The sequence below is a fragment of the Coptis chinensis genome, chromosome 5, assembly GCF_015680905.1.
Source record: "Coptis chinensis isolate HL-2020 chromosome 5, ASM1568090v1, whole genome shotgun sequence".
Classification (NCBI taxonomy): domain Eukaryota; kingdom Viridiplantae; phylum Streptophyta; class Magnoliopsida; order Ranunculales; family Ranunculaceae; genus Coptis; species Coptis chinensis.
The window spans coordinates 38,830,116-38,852,213 of record NC_141460.1 but is presented as its reverse complement, the minus strand read 5'-3'; the positions used below and the strand labels follow the sequence as shown (position 1 = coordinate 38,852,213).

General features: G+C 36.9%; 1 pseudogene across 1 annotated transcript; it reads right to left on the bottom strand.

The window, feature by feature from the left end:
• Positions 1-1,096: 1,096 nt before the first annotated feature.
• LOC147497475 (rac-like GTP-binding protein ARAC7) lies at positions 1,097-10,905 on the bottom strand (annotated as a pseudogene). Its single transcript, XR_015196851.1, has 7 exons — positions 10,728-10,905; positions 9,069-9,408; positions 8,898-8,963; positions 8,700-8,785; positions 7,401-7,437; positions 5,040-5,059; positions 1,097-1,134 (listed from the first exon to the last, which is right to left on the bottom strand). The product of XR_015196851.1 is annotated as a rac-like GTP-binding protein ARAC7 (transcript).
• Positions 10,906-22,098: the final 11,193 nt, after the last annotated feature.

Below are 22,098 nucleotides of genomic sequence, written 5' to 3'. Positions count from 1 at the left end.
TGATATTAGTCTAGAAATCTCAAGTAGTACTTGAATTAGGATTTAATTTTTGAAACTTAGATTAATATGTAGGTAATAGTCATTCATCTTTTCATTAACATCTTGCATGAGCATGTATAATTGTACTTGGCAGTATTTTTCTGAGACCAAGGTTAGAGTACTTAATACATATCCTATCAGCATCTAGCTAAAAGCCTCATATGAGTGAATTATTTGAGTAGTGACACAAGGGAGAAGTAAAATCCGAGTAGAGAAATCACACACCACTTGCTTATCACCATACTATATCCTAAGCGAGAATTTAGGCCCTCTTTGGATCGATATAGCAAAAAATTCATACATATAAATAATTATCTACTAGGCGCCCCACTAAGCCTTTTCATTTAGCCTTTTCACAACCACAAATCCTTTACCCATCTTTAAAACTAATAAATAAAATAAAAAACCTACCAATCTTGAACGAGTCTGAGAAATAGGATGAGTAAGGAAAATAAAGAGAAAAACCTGTGGAAAACCAAATTTAGTTAGTTGCTTCAGAAAAGAAAAAGAAAAGAAGTTTCTATCCAAAGAAAAGAAAATTAAAAATAGAAATAAAATAAAAACTCAAAAAAATAAATAAATAAAATGAGTCAAAAAGCCAAAACAAAAAGGCTAAGGATGGAAACTAAGTGTAAAAGCAAAGTAAGAACAAGGTTTTCTCTAATTACATGTAATTGAATACCCTATTATCTCAGACTTGTTTATTTGAATATCCATTCCGTTTCTTCTTAAACCATCACCTCAGCCCCGTATCATCTAATAAAGACATCTAGCTCAATTAAGATTGATTTGGTGTGATAGTAAGAGGTAGATGTGTTTGATCGACCTTGACTTCTTTGGATTGTCATTGAGATTGTGAGGAAATGTGTGCCCACTACACACTGGAGTTAGCAAACTTGAGTGGAAAAATCAATATTATGTGTCTTGACACATTCCTTGTGAGAACCTACTTAGGCACGCTACCCAAAAGTTTCAAAAACGGACCTGCCATTGCATTTCATAGCATAGTTCATTGTATAGTTGTTTATATTAAGATGATTTGATTATTATGCATGTATTAATTTCGGAGTTTGATTGATGATTCTTTTTTAACTACTAGTGAGATGTATAGATTCTGAGATAAAATTAGGGGACAATTACTTATTTTATTTCTTAGTCGTTGTTGTATAAATGAAGTTTATGGGTATATTCTCTTCAAAACTCTCACAAGGCTATAACGCATCCACTAGGGAATTTCTAGTGGTTTAAGGCCTTATTGCATATGGTCATTGCAATCGCACTCTGCGAAACGAGATTAGTTAGGACCATATTTTTTGCCATTTATCTGTTTTTATTTTTCATCTTTGCTTGAGGACAAACAAAATGCTGTTTGGGGGTAGTTGATAAGCACCCAAAAGTGTAGTTTAAACCTCTTAATAGTATTCTATTTAGGCCAATTATGTTTATAATAAATAAGAGTTAGTATTATTTACGTGTTTTTGTGTATTTCAGGTCTTGAAGCTGTTTATGCGCTTAAAGATGTCATTTTGCATGGAAAAAGAGTCAAGATGATTGCCGAGGAAGTTCTACATTTAAAGCCTAAGAATCATGAAGAAAAACTTTTTTCAAGCCCAGTCAAAGATGGGAAGTCAAAGTCAATTCAGGTAGAAAAATAACAAAAATGTCAACAAAATTTTAAATGGGCGTATCTTTGGACTCAAGCGTCAGATAGGAATAAGCTTTCTAATGGATCTGGCCTTGTCCAAATCAGAGCTGCAAAAGTGGACTAAAAGGACAATTAAGTTATTTTCAATAGTTGTGGCCTCTTTAAACTTAACCTAATGAACTTTGAGCTCACATGGCCCAAAGTCCCCCTTTTTGGCCCATGCATGGAAATATAACCCTAATCCTCTTCTATATAAAGAGGGTTAAGGCTAAACTTAATACTCCTCTTACAACTCCCTTTTCTTTAGTGTAAAGTAGTTTAGTTTATTTTTAGGGTTGGAATAATTTAGTTTAATTGTAGCCTCCATTATTCCCCATCAATAAAAGCTTTAGTTTACTTTCAATTATTGTTCTTTAAATTATGCCTTCTATTCAATCTTTAGTTAATATGATTCCTATGATATAAGGTTAAATCTCCATTAGAGGAGGTTTTTGAAGCCATGTTAGGATGATTGGAAATTAGTATAGTTCTTGATTTGTATTAGCATTTTAAGTTTGATTCTTATGATTGTTTAGAGATAAAGGTCATAAGAATTGAACTAGAGTTTAGAGCTACCATCAAAGAGATTTATGGTGGAGCTAAACTCTCATGCTAGTGAAGCCTTGATCCAAGAGGACGTGGTGTTCATTAGGGAACAATAGACAATTCGATAATCAACCTGGTCAATCGAATTGCGTGGTGAATTGAATCTTTTCTATACCCTTTTATCATCATAATATCTATTGTTTTGACATCTTATTTACTGTTTTCACATCACTTATTACTCTCTCATTAGTTAATAGTTTGATTATTCTAGATTCGTTACAAGTACGTGTAAGCAAGAGTGGAGAACACGATTACTCCTCTTTATTCTATGATGTTTAGAGAGTATTATATATTGATATGTATGATTTAGTACTGTTTTAACTACTGTTTTTACACTATTAAATCTTACTTATCAAATGTTTAAACTACACTTTTGGGTGTTTATCACTAGCCTGTGTTTTGTAAAGCGAGCAAGTTTTCTTTTCTCTGGCTACTACAATGGAACCTCTGCTCAATTTCCATACACCGTTACCAAACGAGTTTAGAAAGCCATCATCATCTAGAAGTTAGCCTTAGCCGAATGTTAGGGACATGTCTTACATCCTTGAGTGTCAAGGTGTAGCCGACATTGGTTTCTACATGAACATCCCCAATGCCTATAATCTTAGTGACTCCACTGTTGCCCATTTTTGCCTCACCAAATTCATCACAGCTGTAGGTAGTGAAGATGCTCCTGTGCAGTGTGACGTGATAGGATGCTCCTATATATCTATCACCCACTCTGTATCCTGACATGAGGTACTAACACAGCACTCACCACAATCTGACACAATCCCCACTAGATCATCGTCTGCTATTGCGGCAATATCTCGGCTTGTGCTTTCGTTCCTCTTTACCATGTCTTCATGTACACAATTATTCTTCTCATCCCTCTTTAGTGTTCTACACTCATACTTGAAGTGACCCTTGGTGGCACAATAGTAACATTTTCTCTCTGCCTTAAGAGTTCTAGCTTCCCTAGATTTGCTTCTGTCATCACCTCTAGAATGAGATGGCTTTCTGTTCTTACCTCTCCCCCACTTCTCTGTGACAAGGATCTCTGAGTGAGAAGAGCTTCTTCGTGAACCCTTTCTTGTCTCCTCATTCAACAATGCCCCGGTAGCCATCTCCATGGAAATGATTCAATCCTTAGCGGCTCTGCCAAGAGAAACTGCTAACATCCCCAATTGTCGGGTAGAGAGTTTAATAGGAACAAAGCCTCAACTTTGTCACCCATACCAATCTTCATCAAATGCAACTAATTGATGATATTCTGTCATTCATTAAGATGCTCAGACATCGAAGAACCTCTTTGTACCTCGTGTTAGCAAACTTCTTAATGAGTAGTACCTTGTTTCTGGCTGACTTCCTCTCATAGAGGTCTTCGAGTTTCTTTCACAAGTCAAAAGTGGTAGTCTCTTGGGATACATGGTGGAAGACACTGTCATCAATCCACTGTCGAATGTACCCAATTGCTTTTCTGTTAAGCTTGCTCCACTCTGCCGCCGCTATTACATCTGGTTTTACTCCTCTATTCTCAATAGGTTGTGCCAAGTCCTTGCAATAAAGCAAGTCTTCCATCTTGGCTTTCCAAATAGTGTAGTTATTTCTATTCAGACTAGTCATGCGAGTGTTTACAGAATGATCCATCTAAACAAGCTATTTCAACTCAAACTTTCTCTGAGGAATTTTATCAAACACTTTCTGGGCAAGATTTGGATAACAACCTTGTTGGGCTTAATCCAACCTGGCTCCGATACCACTTGTTAGGGAAAATGATACCAATCGATCCCCACTAAGATAGCTTGTACTTGGACAATCTACTACTCCAATCCAACAATCTAAACTTTAACTACAACCAACAACCACAACCTAAACAAACAGGCAATAGAAATGTAGAGAAAGTAAAACATACCACAACAAAAAGATATACCGTGGTTTGGCCAATGATGCCTACTTCCACAAGATCTAACTATTTTATAAGTATGAGAAGGAAGATTACAATCACTCCTCTCAAGTCTCTCCACCTTACTAGATCTCTCTTCTCTCCTTACAAGCTTTTCTCTTTGCAATGGTTTTCTCTCAATTTTGACTGCTCTCAAAATTGGGTTTCTATTCAAGACTTGGTTTTCCAAAACCTAACTTTTGTTTTTATAGTAATCTGAAATTTCAGCGCGTCTATGAAATTTCGCATTTACTGTAGAAAAATCAGAACCTAAGATGTTAAGGCATGAGCGCGGGCGCGCTCTTGGCAATGCTAGTCTGAGCGCGTGCACTCCCTCTTATTTTTCCATCCCAAAACTTCCAGTAGACATGTTTTGTGAGAGGGCTGAAAAAAAAACTATCTTCTTTTTTCACAGCGCAGGCACGCCTTGGTCAGGACCAATCTGAGCGTGTGCGTGCTTTTACATCTTCACACAAAAAATACCTCATTTTCTCTTCTTCCTCATGTGAGGGATACCCCCCCCCACACACACACACAAATACACAAAAAATTAGGGTCTCCCCCTAAATACACACAAATATTATGATTATTTGGGAGGAAGACCCAAATTTCCCATCTAGTAGGGGAAATCTTAATTCGCTCATCTAGTAAGGGTAATGTTATACCTCACTCTCTACAAGCACTCTTCTTTTTCTTTCTCTCTAGGTCTAGGCTCTTTTCCCCAATGAATCCTCATTCTCTCTCTCTTTTTCTTTCTCTTTATACTACTCTATTATTTCCCCGTACCCATCCATGTATCCCTTGATCTCGCGGCCTTCTTTCCTCCACGTGTAGGGTTGTCGTACAGTAACTTCGAGTCCACGACCCGATCCTATGCACCACCCCTCCGCAGTGTATATTACTTTGGGTTCATCTCACCGTTGATCTACCATACCCCGGATCATACCACTACAGATGCCCCCTCTCGAGTCCGCGATACTCAGACGATCGGGGGGTTGAGAGTCCCATCCCACCCCCTTTCCGACGGTCGCGGTCCACTCCACCCCCTTTGCACCACTTGGCCACGCATGTTCAACACACATAAGAGGTTAGTGTCCCTTCGATTTCTATGCATCCATGTGTCGCTTTTCGGCTGGCTCTTTTTGGTGTCCCCTCGATTTTAGCACCTCCAGATTGCAGTTTTACCCCTCCCCTTATAAAAGCCTGCTCAATTTTCTTCCTCTCTCATTCAGACTCTTCCCCTCATGTTTATGTTTCTTCTCTACTCTTCCCCTTACCTTTGTTTCTCCAATTGGTGGTTGTTGCTCCTTGTGCTTTTTCCACCGCTAGCGCTCCAGCACCAGCCAAATTTTTTACATCTTCAGGTTGGTCTTCTTATCAAGCTTTCTCTTTCTTGCACTATTTTATTTTGTTAAACTGTCTCTATTTCTCTTTCCCCTTTTCAAACTGTGCTTCTTCTATTCGGCCACCCTCTTTGATGTCAGACTCCGATTCCGGTAACTCTTCCTCCTCTCCTTCTAACACGGTGGCCTCACCCCCTCCTCTTAATCCATCCGAGGCCCCTTCCTTCTCAGGGCAACAATTTGCTCTTCCTTCACTGTCGCCTCGTAGTTATTGACCTAATCTAGAGGCAGTCAAGGCCGCTTATGGAATTCCTGCTAAGGTCATTTTGGAACACGTGCCTGACCTCACCTACTTTCCCTACTTAGTCCCCTACAAACACTACAACAAAAGGGGTCTGTTGCAACGCACTCTTTTGCCACGCCTAAATTTTGTTGCAACAAGTCATCTTTTACAACACCATGTGGCGTTGCTAAAGGTCATCCGTCTTAATAGAATTTTCATTTTGGGAAATACCTAGAGCGACGCCTTGAGTGTTGCAAAAGCGTTCGCTTAAATTTGTGATAAATAAGAAAAATAATTAAATTGAAAATGTTTATTATTGGCAACGAGTGTGGTGCTGCTATAGATTAAATATCTATTGCAACCCCCTTGCCGTCACTGGTAATTCCGGGATAGACTATGTGTATGACTTGTTGCGACGTTTTCGGTGTTTCCAATGGGCTTTGGTTTGGGCGGATATATTCTTTTTGGCTGCAAATATTTTTCGCACTACAGTTTTCATGTTCCCGCTGCAAGTCATAACAGAATTAGAAATACCATAAAACAAAAACACATATTAAAACCCTACATTGTCGTCTCTCTCCATCTAAACCGAAACTTCTTTCCTCCATCTCCAAAACTCATCCTCTTTCTCTCCACATCTTCAAAGCTTATCTCTCCTCCACCCTCAACCTCCATTTGTTTCTCGAAGCCATCGAGGTGAGAAGAATTGGAAAGCCATTGAAGCTACAACTTAACAAAATCAAAAGCTTCGTTTTTTTGTTCCCTGCCCTAGTTGAAATCGTTTTTTTTTTGTTTTTCTCGTCTTGATTGATTGTTTTAGCTTTAAAGTGGGATTTTTGGTATTCTTTGCAGTGATTTGTGGAGCCAGGTAGAACTGCTCGAATTAGGGTTCTCTACAGTGGGTAAGATATATTGTTTTGCTTTGGATTTTGGGTATTTTGTTTTTGTTTTTTATTTGTGATATAAAGAACAAATCTTTATATTTCAACATAATGCCAATGAAAACTTTTATTTTTTTGCCTAACTAGCATCGACCCTTTGATTGTCAATTGTAAATAATGTAATACACTGCTTGTCAATTGAGAATAATATATTTTATCTTTAAATGTTTTTTTAAAAAAATTAAAACGTACTGATCATAGATTACTCGAGAGATTAAAACTTAACATACAAAGTAAGGAAATCGTGAATTTCACAAGAAGAAAGACTAAAGACAATTAGTACTAAAGCGTTTAGGGAATGAAAATTTCCCTCTGCCATTTTAAGGACTACTGGTGAAATCCCTAATACCGCTACCCCAATAGAAAATTAAAGAGAGGCAATTGGAAACATGGAGCTTGCTAGGAACCCCTGAAGCATATTTGGAAGTGATTGCCGACTATTCATCAAACCCAACCGCGTTCCTAAGTAACACATCCTCCTCCACACATTACATTCCTGGGAGAAAACAAAGATATTGGCAGTCAGTAACATGAAATGTGTTAGATGTGTCGTTATCCCAGATGAAACGAAGTAGAGCACTTTGTAGTAAGGATACAATAAAATTGCAAAGATAGACCTAAGCTGGTGAAAATTAGAGAACTTTTTGTATTGCAAAATATTAACACACGAAAGTAGACCTGAGTAAATGAAAATATGGATGCTCAACTATACTATCTAACAACGAAATTTACAAGAAAGCCTTAGATGAAACCATCCATCAACTACATAGGATAATAACGAGATTCAGAGCTTTACGCGGGGCATGAAGAAATGTGTTAGATGTGTTGTTATACTAGAAGAAACAAACTAGAGCACTTTGTAGTAGGATTGCAGTAAAAATGTGAAAATAGGACAGAGTCGGTGAAAATTAGAGAACTTTTTGTATTGCAACTACATTAACATATGACAGTAGACCTTAGTCAGTGAAAATATAGATGCTCAACTATACTATCTAACAACAAAATTTACAAGAAAGCCTTAGATGAATCATGCATCAACTACATCGGCTAGCAATGAGATTCAGAGCTTACGTGGGGTGGGGTGGGGGAGTATAACGAGAGTGTATAGATGACCTTACCTATACTAGTGCATCATAAATGGACATTCAGGGGAATTATATAAATCACAAGGTCGTATGAATACTAAATTTTGTGAGATATAGTTTTGGACTATTGGTTCTGCCCCAAGGTGATGGATGGTCTTCTGGACTTACCCGAGCACCATCTTGTAAACTTTGATTTTCTGTGCTGGAATTCCCTAGTATATAGATGACCTTACCTATACTAGTGCATCATAAATGGACATTCAGGGGAATTATATAAATCACAAGGTCGTATGAATACTAAATTTTGTGAGATATGGTTTTGAACTATTGGTTCCGTCCCAAGGTGATGGTCTTCTAGACTTACCCGAGCACCATCTTGTAAACTTTGATTTTCTATGCTGGAATTCCCTAGTGTTATCGCCTTCTACTCAAAACTTGCACTACCTTTATTATTAAAAACAGACATGCAAGTTGCAGTTACTCAAATAAAAGTGATTTTCAAGAGCTGTAAATTTAAGCTTCTTGAAATCACTGTTTTGGAGTGAAAGTTACACGCGTCTGAGCTCAATATAATGGGGGCTCTGCAATGTAGTAGAGCAAACAGCAAAGCACTTGAGAGTTTCAACTATCAACAGTGTCGTATGCTGCCTAGAGAAGGTCATATAGAGACATAGAGCAAGGATGGTATTCCGTGACTTGTAACATTATTTTTATGTAATTTAACCTTTTTACGCCTTTACTAGGGATATTCAACCAATAGATGTCAAACCACTTACATCACTGAGCAACCCAACCTCCGCCGCGTTTCTTCATCATCATATCCTTCCTCCTTAGTGGTTGAAGAACAGCCTTGATGGCGATCAAAAACAGCCTTGACATTCTACCAACGACGATCGGATAAAGTCACCCATACCGACTAATGAGAAAAAATTGAAGGAAAATAATATGTGCAATAGTTAACAAGAACCAAATATTCTCTAACTCCTGATCACCTGCTGAGTTTTTGAGTTGCACTCAATATAAGCTGCAGTACCAATTTGCTTCCTCAACTCCTCACCCTATATGACAAAACTCCTATCAGTTAATTAGGCATTTAGTTTTCTTTAGACCTAAATAACACAAGACTCCGGAGAATAATACATTGATGGAAGTAAAAAATATACTTGCGCAGATGTTATAACACCAAAATTCATTTGATCAACCAAATATCCTTTGCTGTCGCGAAGATCCAACTTTGTACCAACAAGAACAATTGGCACATTAGGCGCAAATCAGTGAAGTTCAGGCATCCACTTCTTGAAAAAATTCTCATAGCTTGCCCTGCTGAGTAAAGAAAAGGCCAAGACAAATATGTCTGCTCCTCTATAGCTTAGTGGCCTCAACCTGCTATAATCTTCTTGTCCTGCAGTATCCCATAATCCCAAATTGACAATGTTCCCATCCACAGACACATTAGCACTAAAATTATCAAACACAGTTGGTACATGTGTTTGATATGTACATGTGTTTGAAATTATCAAACACAGTTCTTTCCAATTTTTCCCCTTCATTTTCTTTTTCTGTATACTAGAAAGTAGAAACCTTTTCTTTGCAATGGAGAGTGAGAGCAGCTTCTTCATTACTAGTTGTACTACCAATATTGTTGTTGTTTTCAACAAGATGGTTTATTCTACCATGGAAACTCTTCTTCTTGACATTGTTAGGAACTCTCTTATTTCTCTTCTTATGATGGTATACCTCTCAATCTCTCTCTATTTTTTCTTGTTTAATTTTATGATTCATTGATTAAATTGTCAAATTGTGTTCATATGTGATTGTTATGTAAGTGTTGAATCTGTAATGTAGTTACTTTAACTTTTAAACAAAATTTTAGATTATATAATTTTTTACTATGTTGATGAGATCTTGTTTTCAGTGAAAGAATGAGACTAGAATTTGGCTAACGTTTTGATGCTCGTAACAAATTTTTGGTTTTGTGGACTGTTCCAACTGTATTAGGATTTTATATAATGCATGTAAGTAATGATGTAAACCTGTCTAGTTTGTGCAAAGTTGATGAAGTTTAGTGATTTGAAAGCCAACAGTTAGTAACTTTTTCTTGTCTAGTTTGTTGATGGAGTTGACTGATCTAAAGCCATGGCCACCTCTTTTCTTTTCCTGGTTTGCTTTAACTGTTGAAAAGGTTAACTAATCTGGAAAGCAAAGAGAGGGAAAGTTGCCGTTTTGCAATATTTCTCTACTTGGCTCATATTGCTTTCCTTATTTCCTTGCAAATGAAGCATGGGGTGGGATCATTTACGTGCCACTATTACTTGATTTGTATCGTGCTAGATTTTTTTTGAAGTTCTATATAATTGGATAAATTTTTTACCAAAAGTTGGAACCGTAAGATAGTGATGAAGAAGTGACAAATCTTGTCGGAAGTATCTGGTGTAAATGGGTTGAAATGCTATCTAGAGTTATCTAGGATTCTCGTTACTTACTTAAGTGCTCAGGACAAGGGATGGAGAGGACAATGAGTATTAGGGCGCATGTCTTGTTGTTTGTTAAAGGTTATTCTGCTTTTGAGCCTTTTCTTGTTTTAATTTTGGAAACCATGTCATAAATCCTGCTATCATTTGGAAATTTATTTTAGATCTTGTTCTCATGCTTACCTCTGGAAATGGCTAATGGTTTTGAGCATTTTTGTTTGTAATTTTGAGGATATTGGTTTAGATCTTCCATTCATTTGAAAATCATGTTTTAGATTTTTCAGTCATCATTAACTCGATCCAACAAGAAGGTTCTTTTTCTCTGTTTATCTTTGTGGGTTGGGAATGCATCGGGTGTAAGAAATGAGCATACATGTCTTTCCAACTGCTCCATCTCCAACTGTTACACATTTTATGAACCTTGAAGCACTCATCTCTCTCTAAACTCTAGAAAGAAATATAATATTACTGTAGATCAGCAGCAGCAGTAGTGGGTGAATTAAACAGTAAACATCTGTTTTTTTCTTGGTTTAGAAAGAACACATGTGAGTATCTATCTTTAAATGTTATCTCTATTTCGTATGATAAAGTTGTGCTAAAATTATTTTATGCATGCATGTGGAGAGTATGCTTATCAGTTATCACTGATTTTAGATTACATTAGCAACTAAAAAGATAGGTAGTTTTTAATGTTATCTACAGTTAATATTTTTCACGAGCTGAGAAAAATAAATACCAAATCGAATGACAGTATGACACAGGACTAATTTATGTATGGATTTCACTAGTTAATTTGCAAAGATGGTTCGGTCACACCTCCGAGATTTTAAGATGACACAAACTAATGGTAAGCTGGGAATATCTGACCTTATCATGGAGTCCTGGAGTCATCTCAAGTCATGTACTATATGTAGAGACTTCACAGACTTGTTTCACGCAAACTGATCCTTCATATTTTTATCTAGCTTCGTCAAGTTCTTCCAAGGTCCAACTCTAAGATTCACCATCTAGCAGTGGAAGTTCCACCACATTTATTGATCTATATTTGGTTTAGTTTCTGGTGTTGGTTCAGAAGATTCTTGAAAAATTGTGCTTGAGAATTTGGTCTCGGGGCTTGAATAAGATTTTTAGATCTGCGAGTCTGCTTTCCAATAAATTTGGATTCATCTTGTTTCGATATCTGCACAGTAAGTTACAACTGTTTTAGTACATAATGGTCAGCCCGGATTTTTCTGACAAAGTTCTGTGTTTGGTGGCGGTCTGTGCATTTTCTGTTTGGAAACTCCTTTCATGGCCTGAAAGTTAGTTGTAGACAATTTAGTGTAGTTTTATACCCAATTTACCTTGTATTAATCCGAGTTATACAAATAAAGTTATGACAGTTTTAGTGCAGATAGGTCAACCAGGATTTTGAATGTTTTCAAGATTATTGTAGTTTTTATTGTTGCTTTAGTGAATGCAGCAATGGTTTATGTGTTTGAGGGAGTTCTCTATTATTATTGTTAGACAATATTATATATGAGTTTGCAGGTGTGCATACAAGTGTTTATACTCCTAAAACATGGTAGTTTTTGTCTTTTTTATTTTGGCTAATTTTGTTGATTCCTCGATCTTTGCAACTTAATGTAATAGAGTGACGGTAATTTAATAGAGTGTGTTTGAAAACTTGGTTCAAGTCCTCAACTTAAACACTTGCAACAAGGAAAATAGGTTGAAGCTGTAAACTTATTTCAGGTAGCCTTTTCATGTTCTCTAGCTTGTATATTTTTTAGATTAAAATTGAACTTTTGTTTGTTGTAATACAATTTAAGTAGTTTTGAACAATTGATAGCTATATTTTAGAATTGAACTTTTGAACAATTGATAGCTATATTTCATAAAGGTCTCGAGTTTTTTTTAGTAGTTGTAGATTATCTAAAGGCAAGGCCTGATATATTTCTCTAGTAGTTTCTCTACAGGAGATCTTAACTGAACAAGACCCAATCTAGGCATTCCCTGTCTTTGGAATAACTCACCAGATAAGTTCCAGTAAAGCTTTTCAAACATTAGAGACTGGTGGAGGCTTGTGGTAGCCTTTCTTTAGCGATATTACAAAACTAAGTTTCTAAACTTAGGAGAAAACTTATAATTAGTTGCATGATGTTTTGTCTCTTGAGACTTATTTGGATTGGTAGAACTTAGTTTCTTTTATTTGTTTTGCAGGCTTAATGAGCACTATATACAAGCCTTTATGATATTATATACGTACATGGATTGAATGTTTGTTTCTTTTGTTTAGAGGAGTTTGTTTTACCTTGCCTAGATATGGTTTTATACTTGGATTAGTATGTTGTTTTAGTTTCATTGTATCGGTTGAAAAATGAACTAGTGCTTGGACCGTATAGTTTTTGTCTCACCACAAGAATATATAGGTCTTGTTTATTCATACAGACTCGCTCCTCATGATTTTACATTGTTATTATTTTTCTTTTGCGAAAAATGCACACTAGCTAATCACACACTAATTATAGGGTGGAAAACAGCAGGACTATGTAAAAGTATTCAATGTCAATGTCATTCTGAGCATCTCTGTCCATTGAGCATTAGTTGAATAGTTCAATAGACCAAATTTAATAAATAAAAGACATTCAATAAGACCAAAAAGCATAAACCTACTAATTAACTAACGTACCAAATCTTAGGGTCATAAGTCGTAACTTGCCTAGTAGAATGGGGAGTACAACTAATAAAGACAATGTAATACAACCTTGAAAGTTTATTAGTTGTTGGTAGCTAATTAAAGGTAACGATGTCTATAGGTTTTTCTGTGACGTCACATAAAATAGCTAATTAAACTATGTAGAAGATTAGGGGTAAAGTTGACAAATTAAAAGTGAGATGTCTTATATTGCAGTTTGTCTTTTCTTGAAGTGAATGTCAAAAGTAACCTTCATTAAGTGACTTTCACTTTAAGTTTAAGGGTTTGAAAGTTTATTAGTTGTTGTATAAGTGAAAGTTTAAGTTCTCATAAACAAATCTGATAAGTTGGTGTGGCATGTGTACTGTTTTCGTTTGTGATGTCAAAACTGATTGTACAATTATTATCTTGTAATAGGAAACACGGAAATGGATAAGAGTTGGATACAATTGCCAAATAGGTTTTGGCCAGCGTACAAAAAAGGAATTTGGGATTTTATTGATATTGCTCGTGGTCATGTAGACAGTGCGGGCAGGACTAGGTGTCCATGCAAAGAGTGCAAAAATAGGAATTACAAGCACATCAATGAGGTAAATGATGATCTAGAGAGGTTAGGCATGGACAATAAGTACACTCGTTGGGTGTTTCATGGAGAAGAATATGAGGAATTAAGTGATGAAGATGATGACAACGATGATGATGGCAATGGTGTTCAAATGGTAAATTTTGATGGGTTAGATGACATTATTGAAGATTTACAAGCTTCAACACATGTTGATAATTTGGAGCCTCATGTGGAACATGGGGAATCCAGAGATGATGATGCATTGAATGCAATAGAAGTTGAAGGTGGCTTTAATAGCAATAGAGGAAATGTAGATCCATATGATGACCTTTTGAGGGAAGCACGCCAACCTTTGTATCCAGGTTGTAAGATTTCTAAGTTAGATTATCTTGTGAAATTGCTTCACTTAAAGATAATCAATCGCTGGAGTAACAAATCGTTCACTATGATTCTCCAATTGATTAAAATTGGATTGCTTGAAGGTGAGACACCGCCAAAGTCTCATTATGAGGCTTAAGACATTAATCGTAACACAGGACTTGGTTATATGAATACATGCATGCAAGAATGATTGCATGTTGTTTTGGAAAGAAAATGACAGTCTTCACAATTGTCTCGAATGTGGGGAGCCAAGGTATAAAGTTTGTGAAGGCAAGACTAAAAAAATACCACAAAAAGTGTTGCATTACTTTCCACTTAAACCAAGGCTCAAGAGGTTGTTTATGTTGAGGGTTACTGTTGCAGATATGAGATGGAACAAAGAAAAACATGATCGGGAGGAGAATGTACTCAAGCACCCATCAGATTCTCAAGCTTGGGGCGATTTTGATAAGGAACATGAGTGGTTTGCCAATGATCCTCGCAATATTTGCTTGGGTCTTGCAACTGATGGATTTAATCCATTTGGCAATATAAGTAGCCAATACAGTATGTGGCCTGTAATGGTGATACCATATAATTTACCACCGTGGAAGTGTATGAAAGAACCGTTCACCTTCATGACGTTACTTATTCCAGGACCTTCATCACCTGGGAATGATATCGATGTCTATTTACGACCTTTGATTGATGAACCTAAAGAGTTGTCTAGGGATGAATTGTTATCACAAGTGAACTATGTAGAACCCCTTCAGAAATTTGGAAAGCCTAAAAAAAAGAGAAAGCGTACCAAGATGGAGTTGAACTGGACAAAGAAGAGCATATTTTTTGAGTTACCCTATTGGGACACTCTTAAGCTGCGACACAACCTTGATGTTATGCATGCTGAGAAGAACATTTGTGACAATGTTGTGGGGACATTGCTAGACCTAGATAGCAAAACAAAAGATTCAGTAAAAGCTCGATTAGATTTGGCCTCATTGGGTATAAGAAAAGAGTTGCATCTAATCCCAAGAGGTGATAAGTTTGTAATGCCCTCGGCATGTTACACATTGTCATCTTCAAAGAAAAAATATTTTTGCGAGTGGCTGAAGTCGGTGAAGTTTCCTGATGGCTATGCGTCTAACATTTCTCGATGTGCAAATGCTAAAGATGGTAAGATAACAGGAATGAAAAGTCATGACTGTCATGTGCTCTTGTAACAACTTCTCCCGATTGCAATACGTGGTTTCTTGTCAAAGGATGTAGCCATTGCATTGGTTGAGTTGGGCCTGTTCTTCAAAGAGTTATGTTGCAAGATGCTAAAATTGGAAGTACTTGAGAAGATGGAAAAAGACATTGTAGTTATACTTTGTAAGCTCGAGCAAATATTTCCTCCTGCATTTTTCGATGTAATGGTTCATTTGGCTATCCACTTGCCACGTGAGGCGATACTTGGAGGACCAGTGCAGTATAGGTGGATGTATCCTATTGAAAGGTAATGCATATGACTTGCAATTCATTTAACGTGAAATTAGCATTTTAAAGTTAAATTTTTTATTATACATTAATTATATGTGTGATTTGTAAACAGGTATCTACACACGCTAAAACAATACGCTCGAAATAAGGCTCGCCCCGAAGGTTCAATTGCTAAAGCATACATTGACAATGAATGTCTCACGTTTTGCTCCATGTATCTTCAAGGAATTGAAACTCGGTTCAATCGTGAAGAAAGAAATTATGATGGTGGTAATGAGAATCAAAAGATAGGATTTGATATTTTCACACAGAATGTTCGACCATTTGGAGCTTAAACAAATATCATTCTCGAACCAAAGGATCGAGACAAGGCTCATTACTATGTGTTGAATAATACAGAGGAGTTATCAACTTATTTAGAGTAAGTTCTACTGCATTTAACTTATCAATTCTGTTTTATACATCTTAAGCCACTTTAAGTTGTTAAGCTTATGTGTTTGATTACTTTGATATGCATGTAGTCAACACATGACAGAGCTTCAAATGGAAAGCTCACACAACTTGCCTGAGAGATAAGAAATGTTGTTTCCTAGTTGGTTTGAAAAATGTGTAAGTGTTCGTATTGTTTATTTTAGTGTTATTGTTATGAACCGGAATAATATGCTAATTATGCTTTACTTATTTGGTGTACATTTTTATGAATAGATGCAAATATTACACAGTGAGAACTCTTCTGAAGCTACCGATGAATTGTATTCATTGGCATGTGGACCTGATACACGTGTGAAATGTTATAGTGGTTGCATTGTTAATGGGATTAGGTTTCACACCAAAGATCGAGAGAAAAATCTTCGAACCCAAAATAGTGGTGTTATTGTAAAAGGAGAACACCAAGGAAAAGAGACTGACTTTTACGGTATTTTGACCGATGTTTTTGAAGTCAGTTATCTATTCGGGAAGAGAGTTTATCTTTTTAGATGTGATTGGTATGATGTTGGTAATAGAAGGACAGGGATACAAACGGATGGTTTTTTCACTAGTATTAATACCTCCAAGACGTGGTATAAAGATGACCAGTTTGTCTTAGCCACACAAGCATGTCAAGTTTTTTATGTCGATGATACCAAATTGGGTAGTAGTTGGCAAGTTGTGCAAAAGACAAAGCTTAGAAATGTGTTTGATGTTCCAGAGAGGGAAGAAGAGATTGAAGTAGGAGGCACTGATGAGGCATATCAACAAGAGGATCATATTGGGATGGATTTGGATAATGTCCAACATGATGAAACAAATGAAGCTAGTAGCAGCGGAATCCAAAATGAACCTATAACACCGATACAACTAAATAGAGACGATATGGACCCAAATGAAGTTGATGCCAATAAGGTCGTGATTGCTATGGAAAGTTGCTTTAATGACAATACCATTGTTGATGAGGAAACTGATGAAGAGGATGATGATACATTAATGGATTATTGTTCAGAGGAAGAAGCAGTCATATCGAGTGATGATGACACAGACGAAGATTGAATATTTTTTTAGTAACTTCATTATCCATTTTGTTATTGAATGGAGAGCTTTATCTTAGATTTTATCTTGTTTTCCATTGAGTAGAAATACTATATTAAACCTTATTTTTCTAGCATGTGTTTCATTTTTGGATATGTTGCATACTATATTAAACTTGATTTTTATCATTCATGAATTCTTTCTTTCATATTCATGCTATATATGTTTCTATAGTTATGGTACCTGGTCTAAATCGACCCTCGAGGGCACAATATATTTCACAACCTCAGTCTGTGGTTAACGAGGTGAATGGTTCGAGTGTCGGTAAGATTATAATTAATGGTTTTGTATAATTCGTTGGTTACTTCAAATAAAATGTCGTGGAAGCTCATACTTTTTTATTTAACACCTCCATTTAAGAAGAAAAGAGGCAAGGTTGTTAATCAGAAAGTCATAGACTACAAAGACGTTACTGGTCAGAAACCGAGGATAGAAATTCAACCAGGTAATACTAGACCTGTGGGGAAGTGGAGTGCTCAATTTGTCAGGGAGATTGGCCTAGTTGCGCGTCGACACGGTCCTCTTACTGGCCATGATTGGAGTAAAGTGGGAGAGGAAGTGAGAAAACCATTACGTGACCGTATTATGGTAATGGAGATTTATGTTTTAGGTGTATGATATACCATAATTATTTTATGTAACTTTAAACTACATTTCTTGTAGGAAAAATTGGATGTGGATATGCACCTTCCACATGTGAAGTACGTTGTGGACGCAATATTAAGGGCACGTTTAAGAGGATTTAGGTGTAATCTTCACAAGCATTATAGGAGTTTCAGAAATGATGGAGTTGCACGATCAAACCCTTATAGTGGCTTGACACAAGAAAAATGGAATGCATGTTGTGATCGGTTTAGAAGAGAAGATTTCAAGGTAATATACTTTATTGTGCTAATTAGGAAACTGCTATGTATTGAATTATACTTAAGGGTTGTGTTGACTTCCTAAAGAAAAACTACATACTCGTTGTAATTTTATGTTTTAGTTTGGTCTATCTTTCTATTTGGATGATGTAGGGAGTACTTAATTTATTGGATTTTGAATGAGTTCAATTGTTAGATAGTGACCTTTCATTTATACGTTAATCACTAATCACTCATGTATTCATTTTTGTTGGCATTGCTTTTGATATTGTATTCATTTTATTGCAGAAAATTAGCAAGCAAAATTCAAATAATCGGCAAAAGCTCGAAACAAACCATTATGGTGGTTCAAAGTCATTCCTAGGATACTTGGAGGAATCTGTAACTTTTTTTATTTACAAACATTGGGTTGCTTTTTCGTAATTTGATATTATTTGAAGTAAATTATAAAGGGATATGTTTTCAAATCTTTACAGCATGACTCTGAGACTCAGGAACCTATTGGGAAGATCGAATTCTATCGTCGAACCCACTTTAGCAGTAGTAAAGGATGGACTAGTCTCGTTGCTGAACAAAACTATGTAAGTAAATTTACTTGTACATAGATTTTACCATGGTACTTATAGTTCAATATATTTATGCCCAATTTAAACTTATAGGACCGAATGCGACAACTTAAAGTTGAGTTTGAAGTAGAAGGTGCTGAGCCAAAGACTGAGGATGAAATTTTTATTATAGTATTGGGTGTAAGGTCTGGATACTCCAATGGCCTTGGGCATGGGGTCTTGCCAGAGTCATCTAGAAGACTAGCATCCCTTCATTTAGAGGAGGAAGTGGAAAGGAGGAGGGACGAGGAGGAAGTGCAAAGGAGGAGGGCTGAGGAAGCTGAAAAGCGTAACGAGGAGCTCACTGCTGAAATGATATCTCAAAGAAGTAAAATAGAGGAGATGGCGGTCCGCCATGCTAGGTTTGAGGCTTGGATGTTGCAAGTCAATGCTGGTTCTTCATGGTACGTATGAATTGTTTGTATTAAATTGATTGGTTGCATGCCTGATATAGTACCTCCTTTTGAGATGTTTTGTGTTAGTCGTCACAACTTTGGTAAGTTATTACAGTTTCAAGTGCTTGGGTTATATTGTTGGATTTGCTGGTTACATGATTGCTTTGTTTCTATGAGTATTTCCAAACCCAAATAATGTCCTTTATAGATTTATGGGGAAGAGGGGAAGTTGGACATATCTTGAGTGTGATTTATACTTGTCTGCGAGAACTGTATGTGCATCCTTTTTCCTCGAACTTTTTCTATATTACCTCGTAATCTGTTTTCCACTCACCATAAATAACTTGACACCACCTACTTACTAACAAGCCTTGGTTAGTGGGAGAGATAGGGAATACCAGGCAGTGAAGAGAGGGTGAGGAGGATACTGACGAGAAAAAGAAAAATAAACAAGAAAATGAGATAAGGGGGGATGTCTTGGTATTGTAAGTTCATTCTAGACAATGTCAGTCCATCAATCTAGCTCTTAGTACTTGGTAAGTTGTTTTAATAATGTACTTATCAGTAGGATAAGGGGCCAAATTACATGCTCATTTGTTTTAGTTAGATCTGCTTTTACTAGTTAAATTTATCTTACCTGTGCGAATCAAACTTAAGTAGCAACTCTATTGTCAATGCTATTAAGAGTGTCTTGTCATTGGTTCCCTACATAAAAGAATACTTCTTCATACATGATACATGCGAGCAGTCCTCTGGCATAGACAATATCGAGAGATGGTGACTCTTTATGAAGTGCATATAGATCTAGCTGCTCTAAAGAGAGTAAAGCCTAGTTTCAGACAGTGATGATGGTTATGAGACTCTTTACTCCCTACAAAATAAGCAGTCCACTAAAATTCAGAGAGGCATGGCTCGAGTAGAGTTCTCAAACTAATAACAAATATTAGTTAGTTTTCAGAATTCATAAGCCTACCTAACAGAAAGGCCCAAAAGGTAGTTCACAATGCCTAATTTTGATGAAACTTTTAGCTGACTTGAGGTACAGAACTCGCTTCCAGCAGGCTTTACTTTAGGATTAGATTAGGATTCGATCCCACTGCCGTTACTCCCGCATCTCCTTTGGCAAAGACTTGATTATATGAATCATACTATTCGACTCTCATAGTTGAAGGGTGGACATAGGAGGAATGTACAGATGTACATTAGGGAATAGTAAGAGTGAGATACCTCTTCTTGTTCTGGTTTAGGTACATATGTACAATAAGGAAGATTCTTATAGATACTAACTACGGAGAGGTACAGACGTACGATAAGGTAGCATATAAGTTATACAGACATAGGTTCGGGGATGGGAGTAAGATCAATGTTAGGGTGGGAGTCAAAGCTTTAGCGATCGCTGTGGTTGCTTGCTTCATTGGTATTATGCTATATAATAGAATATTACAGATTAAGTAAGGTGAAAAAAAAAAGAAAAAATGGAATTTGATGTGGTAAGCATATAGCTAGCGTTCTCGATTCCTTTCATAGTCTCGGTCTATAGCTTGCCCTATGCTATGGGCTCTCTCTATCTCTAAACAAAATAAGAATAGAATAGCAGGTCCTGGTTCAGAAACCAAGGGAAGGGAGAACTAAGCACCTTTCGTTCTTTCTCTACGCTAATATCTAAATACTCCACAATCTCAATTTGAAATAAGGGAACCCTCTGGGTATCAAGCTAAAATCTCAGATCGATAGTGCATTCCCCATCAATTCTGGTCTTCTCTAGCCAATCATGTCAAGTCCGACTCTTATCGAAAAGCTTATCTTATATATATCATTTATCATTTAGGTTAAGTACATGCTTGATTTGTTGGTTGGTCTTGATCCTTTCCCATCGGCCGTAGATTTTAGGCAAGCTGTAACCCGGATAGTTAATAGTTAGCATTAAAAGCTGATGTGATAACACCTTATTCTGTCAGAGATAGATCTTGTGCTATCGATGAGAACGCGGTCAAAGCAAATCTCACGTGAGTGATCCAAATTCTTAGGGGCAGCTTCACTTCAGAGCACCCTTACAAGCCTCTTCCCCTTTGGGAAAATATTGGGAGCAAAGGACTTGCCTGTTGATGATTAGTTAATAAGATCGTAAGAGAACAAATGGAAAGCGAAAGGACTGAAAGCGCTTGTCCAGCCTATTTATATTAACCGACTCTGATTCCCCTTCTTTCAATAGAGGTACTTCTAGTCGAATACTTTCATAAACATAAAGACCTTCTTTTTCAATGAAATAAATTTTCCTCTAATAAAGTCACTGACATCAATTGGATCAGACTTGCTCTTGACCAGGTATTCTAGGAACGATAAAGTAAGGTCTAACTAATATAGTCGAGGGGAAAATTGGCTTTGCGGCATTCACCGCGTGAAATTAGGTGTACATCTCGCTTCGCTTCGGTTCTCGGACATCCACTTTTTTATTAGCTTCCCTTTTTCGGACGCGGTCGTGGTTCGCCTTTGATACTGCTCATTGTCCCAAGGGTTGACCATCGAGACTTTAATCTAATGCCATCGCCGAAGATACCATCTGGTATGAGATCCCGCTTCCGGCATGAAATTGTTGGAAGCCACCGCGATTGTCATTCATCAAATATGGGAACGCATACGCATTTGTTCCTATAATCGGTTCCAGTAAATCCCACTCTAGAAATTGTGATGTAGTCTCAATTGTCAAAGTTGAGTGTCTAGTCGGATAAAACTAGTCTTATGGTTCCCATCTCGGAACCAATCAAAGTAGCTCTCCTTCTGGATCCCCGATTCTAAGAGGGCCTCAAATCCATATAGATCTCGATCCTAGAATCCTATAGCTTCCTACCCCTCACGTCCATAGAGCTAATGAACCAATTGCAGAACCACAATCTCTATCTCAGGTTCATATAAATTGGAAACCACCTGTCTTTAAATAGTTGCGTCAGCCTTGCTTACTTATCAAGGGTAAGCGGCAAGCCCAGTGTACAACCGATACCAACGCTTCTTAGGCGCAGCTCTCCATTGGTTTTTAGTCCTTAAGACCTTAGCCGCTGATCTATCTCTATTCTACGATTACAAATAAGAGAAAACCACACCGATAATAGGCTCCAGTTCGAGTAGTGGTAGTTCTAGCTCCAGTATGGGTAGTTGAGTACAAGTGTAAGAACAACAGAGACAGAAGCCATTTTCAGAAATAGATATCCAAGGGG